The following is a 6,310-nucleotide window of genomic DNA, read 5'->3' as shown; positions in this document are numbered from 1 at the left end:
TCATAATGAAGCAAGAACAAGCATACATCACACAATCATAGAATCACAACCATCACCTACCTCGAATCCAAGCTTGAATCCCCTAAGGCACTTGAATCATCCCTTTTCGGATTCTTTCCGCTTGTTCTAGGTCTACAAATAACAATTTATATGCACGGATCAACAATCAAAGGTCTAATTATCCGGATTATAACAAACCCAATAACCCTACACCAAACCCAAGATCCTAATACCCAATTTAGGACTTTTTCCACCATAAATTCTAGATCAAAACCCTCCCCCATCGATAATGACCCACTAGATTACGTTTTACGAATCAAAAAATGGATTTGGGGATTTAAAATTTTACCTTTAGCCTCAAGAATGATGAAAAACGGTCAAGAAGTCGCCTGTGGTCGTCTCCTTAGCTCTAAAAATCAAAAAGTGCCAAATAAGGTCGTTTAAGGGTTTATTAACGACTTCAAGTCGCATCTAGCCCGCCACAGCGGACCTATCCTGCTACAGCGGCCCCGCTCTAGTGGCTCCAATCCCGCTCTGGCGGCTCCAATCCCGCTCTGGCGGCCTACACGAAGACAGAATGTTACCTGTTCTCTCTAAGATCATTTTCGGGAGTTCTACTCGCCCAAATTCGATTCCGTAAAGTCGTACGAGTTCCTTAACGAGTTATCTAACTACTCATGTAATCAAAATCATAAATTATTCACCCAATTGTTACCAGATTTCCCTACACCTTAATGACTCCAATTTCCTCCAAATCTGGACTAGGTTGGGAAAATCCAAGTTACTACGAAAATGTTTCTGGCCCCTATTCTTTCTCCATTGGCTTTTCCATAATGACGAAATTCAGGTCGTTACAATGGATACCAATTTACCCATCACTCGTCCCCGAGTGATCAACTAGGAAAGACTGGCTAAAGTAAGGGTAGAGTAGTATCTGAATCGTCGAATTACTGGGGATACTTGTATCACATGCCCTTCTTACTGAATCTCATTACCCCCCTAAGGGTTTCACATCTCCAACCTCAAACCAACCAATTGAATACCTACACATCCTCCCTTACAATGTCTCAATGAAGTCATCTCAACCCTCGAGTGATAATTATTGTTGTATGTAAACTAAACTAACAATAAAAGTGATTCTCAATAACCCCCAAAGTTGATCGCACACATGTCTGCAACATGTTATCAAGGACTTTGGCACAACATCAGGACAAATCCTTTCTCACATAGCCATGATAAAATTCTAAATTAATACTCGCTACAATTAGAAGTGAACCTGAACAAACCAACACACAATCATAATATCCAAACAATCACAGTTCTTTACAACATCTCCATCCCACAACATAAATTCCCATGAGCTTAAGTTATAACAATTTTGATCTTTAGAAATCAGATACTCATCGAGGGATATGTCCAAGTATACAACCCCTCCAACAACACTATTGAAATGCTAGATTTAGTAATTGTAGATTACCTCTTAAGAATAGTAGAATTGGACCCAATGATCCCTACATTCAACCACACATAATCGATACATGACCTCGACGACAAGATGAAATATTAGATTGTCGGACAACCATAAATACACACGGTAGCTCTTCTATAAATTCTCATAAGCAAGGTGGTACATGTAGAACCACTAAAATACCTTAACAACTCCAAGACAACACCAATTATGTCATTTGAAATAATCATAAATAAAATATTCTTGCTCTCGCCTCTCTCTAAAGGCAGTACTACCTCCCACTATTTTTCTTCATTATGACTCCTAGAGCATAGCTAGTGAATCATACTCACAACACTAACAACCATCATAAACAGTCCGACCATTTACCTTATTATAAATCAACACTATTTAAATGAAAACCTTTCTAAGGTACTTTAACAATCAACAGAAATCAACTTTACGACTCAACCCAGGTGTAAGTCTTTTCAAATGCTCAATACCTGATACAATTGATCATTCTCCACCTTGAAATTCATACCTTGGCAAAATATATCACCACGAATGTAAACTTTTAATGAAAAATCTGGATTGTAAATTCAACCGTAACACAATCCCCTTATCTATCAACATCAACTTATACCTCAAAGATTTTTATAAATTCATGGATCTTCGCTTATCATGGATCGCATCTCCATCGATTTCACAATATCCTTTGCTAAAATTCAATCGTACTCATTACTAAACTCAAAATAAAACAAAGCACTTATCATCACACTCGAGCTAATGTCTGTACACTCCTTTCTCAAGTTCCTTTTCAATAGTTTTTAACCAATCTGACAGACTTGTGACCCTATTACCATAGCCACATCATCATGAAATATATCATGTGTCTCTGAACCCAATTATCTACCCCTCTGAAGATATCTCTTCAACCTTTGCAATTAAATAAAATATTCTTGCTCTCGCCTCTCTCTAAAGGCAGTACTACCTCCCACTATTTTTCTTCATTATGACTCCAGTTCTTTAATTTCTATTCGAATGGTGTCCCACCATCTCTTAAACGTTCCATACAACCACGTTACTCACCGAATTTTAGAAAACCACAACCTTTAGATACTCGCAAGTCGTAATTACTATACAAAAATTTGCTTAACCAACAATTTTATTATATAGTTGTATCCCGTCACAATCCATCACAAACTCTTATTACTATTACACTCAGTCAGCCTTGACTATCACTATGAAACCAACATTTCATCAACACGACACCTCAAACTCAGGTAAACTCATCAATTCAAAGGACTAACCCAATCTTGGTACACATTTTCTTACTAAAATCTTCAATTTCCTTCACCCAAGTATACTCAATGGAACTTTCTTTATCCATAAGCTTGTCATTCCAGTATCAATCCACTCTTTTATGGTTTAAGATAAAATCACTAGTCCTCATACTACCCTTCTTCTTCTTAACAAACAAGACAGGAGCACCCCACGGGGAAGCACTAGGATGGATGAAACCTTTATAAAAAATCCCTTGGATTTGAGCTTTAAGCTCTCTCAATTCTAACCCCACAGGAATAGACTCAATAGAGGAGGATTCGACCTCAACATCCCGATTATGAGCCAATTACATCAAACAATCCTGCCCTACCAGTTTCCTAGCCCGAATGGAGGATATGATCTTAGCTAGCTTAGGCTTGTACACCCCTTCCCACTCTAATCTTTCCCTACAGGGGATCTCTAGAGTTACCGACTTAGTATTACAATTAAGCCCGGTATAACAGAGGGACAACCAGGTCATGTCTAAGATTATATCAAGTCAGTCATATCCAACATAACCAAATCAACCCAGCTCTGAAAATCCATCAACACAACAGGACAATACTATATACATTGGTGACTATGATTGCCTCTTCAATTGGGGTAGAAACATGGATGAGAGCATCAAGTATATCACAAACCACATAAAATCTCAAGGCAATTGAACTGACACATACGAATAAGTGGAACCCGGATCAAACAAAATAATAGTCATCCGGTCATAACAATAACAATACTTGTGATCACTGCATCACACCCTCAAACTCGGTCTTACTCGAAAAACATAAAATTGAGCCCTGTCATCTTGACGGGCAACCTTCTTGCCTAGTTGCACTACTCCTCTACCTGTATTACCATTTCCTCGGCCTCTACGGCCTCACTGATTTCCTCTTCATATGCCCATGTTCTCCATAATTTTAACACACCGTATAACTTATATTCGATTGTTGAACACTGAATTAGATCGCGGGGGTTAGTTCGGATATGATTCGTGGTCCATAATTATGACTAGAAAAATAGGGGAGACAGGGTTAAGATTCTGTCTCGCCTTGCCCCTCACTGGCGGCCTCGCCTTGGCGGGAAAAGTTCCATCCCAGCGGCCAAAACTGAAACAGAACCCCTGCCAATAATTTTTCTGGGGTTCTTTTCTTTTCTAATTCCCCCCAAAGGTTCCCAACTATAACACAATCATTTTTTTTTAATAATCCTCATAACTAGGATAATCATTGTCTACCCCCAGTCAATCCCATAATACACGAACCAATTCATTCTTGTCAATTCAGCACCACAACCCACACATCCCCAGGATACACCCAGACACTCACACGATCCTTAGTCAAGATCTTCCTTTCACAACGAGTTTCAAGATACTAAAGTATTTACAACTTGCATAACTTCAACGACCAGGCCAACAAATTGTACATATCAAAGTTCAGACACATATTTAATGTGCACATAATCACCTCATCACATTCAAGCAATTACAACTTCACATTCGCAGTTAATTCAGACAACCAGAAGCACACATTCAAAGTTTCCAAGATACAATTCACAGATAAGTCCAATTTTTAATTAATTATTTAACTCCATGGATGACCATTTATTGATCATCCATGCATTCACACCACCCCTAGGGACAGATACCAATTGGAACCTTCTCAGTTGCAATTAACTTCCTTGTGTCCCTTCCGTCAAGACTACGACGTCTAGTTCACTCCGTTGAGATACCAATTGGAATCGGGAGATACCATTAGGACTCAACTCATACCACAAGTGACAATAGTAGCTAGCGAGCCCCACAAAACTGCTAATTTCAATCATAGAACTTGGTCGAACCCAATTCTTAACCGCCTCAATCTTTAACTGATGGCAACCAGACCTTAAATCAATCTCAGAGAAAATTGATGCACCTTGCAATTGGTCAAAAAGGTCATCTATCCGAGGCAATGGATACTTGTTCCAAATGGCGACTCTATTCGACTGTCAGTAGTCTATACACATCCTCTCTTGCTAGTGATGGTGTTACCACTTTTGTTGATCTAGTTCGAACCATAGAGTGAAGGAGGAAAGATACCAATTTGTATCACCCAGATACCAATTGGATTCAAGTCATAGCACGAAGGAGTAGCAAGAAGTGAGTTTTTCCTAAAGTCCTATAGCCTCTCGAAGAAAAGTACAGACGTCATCATACTGTTTCGCAAGATTCAACTAGACTCGCTTTGGTACAATGAGATCAACGAAACTAGGCTCTGATACCAACTTTGTCACGACCTAGACCGTCATGATTGACACCCACACTCTCCAGTGAGAGAACCACTACTACAACTCAAACAAGCAACTAAACCAAAACTAAGACATTTAAACTATGAAAACAAATTAATTAACTAACAAATGCGAAAATTTAATACCTAGAACCTAAAAGTCAATGTACCAAAACTCTACTAACGACAAGTCTAAGAATAAGGGGTACAACCCCGAAACTAAACAACACCTTAAACAAAAAGTCTAAGTCCGAAAAAAGTGGACTTAAACAAGGAAGATCCATGGCAGCCTGAAAGAACTAGCTCACCCTTGAATTCGGTCACGCTCATAGTCACGTAGCTGAGGTCTATCAATAGCCACCTGAAGATGCCCTGTACTCAACAAAGAAAGAGCAAGTGCAGTATCAGTACATAACCACTGTGTACTGGTAGGATCACGCGGCTATCCCACTAAGTGTAACATACATTAGTCAATACAATAATATAATTACATGCACATATCAAACATATACAACATCATCAACATATACGAACAATGAACAACTTCACGATTCTCACATATCATAGTTATATCAATTTAGAGCAACATACCGTCTTCCAATATCAATCATCATTAGAAATGAACGAACTCATCAGAAGTAGATACACAACATAATTCAATGGTCCCCTCACGGAACCCAATTCAATGGTCCTCTCATGGAACCCAAACCCAAACCTAAACCCAAACAGTTAGCATGCCAGAACACCGTAATCCGATCCCATATTTATGCCAAAATGTGGCAATCCGATCCCATATTTATGTCGGAACGTGGCAATCCGATCCAAGTTAGTTATGTTGGAACGTGGTAGCCGATCCCATATTTATGCTGGATTGTGGCAATCGATCCCAGTTAGTTATGCCGGAATGTTGTAGCCAATTCCAGTTAGTTATGCTAGAACGTTACAGCTGATCCCATATTTATGCCGGAACGTGGCAACCGATCTAGTTAGTATGTCGGATCGTGACACCTACCCATTCAACAAACCACAATGTATATTCTCACAATCATACAACAAGAGGTGATTCATGACATACAATTATTCAATTATCCTCATTTACAACAAGTGTGATCAATAACGCAATATTCGCATACATACATGTATCATAATGAAGCAACAACAAACTTACATCACACTATCATAGAATCACAACCATCACCTACCTCGAAACAACTTTGAAACCCTAATAAGCTTGATCCTTCCCTTTTCGGATTCGTTCCGCTTGTTCTTGGTCTACAAA

Source organism: Solanum tuberosum, unplaced genomic scaffold, assembly GCF_000226075.1.
Source record: "Solanum tuberosum cultivar DM 1-3 516 R44 unplaced genomic scaffold, SolTub_3.0 scf00080, whole genome shotgun sequence".
Classification (NCBI taxonomy): Eukaryota; Viridiplantae; Streptophyta; class Magnoliopsida; order Solanales; family Solanaceae; genus Solanum; species Solanum tuberosum.
This window is presented reverse-complemented; position numbering follows the sequence as displayed.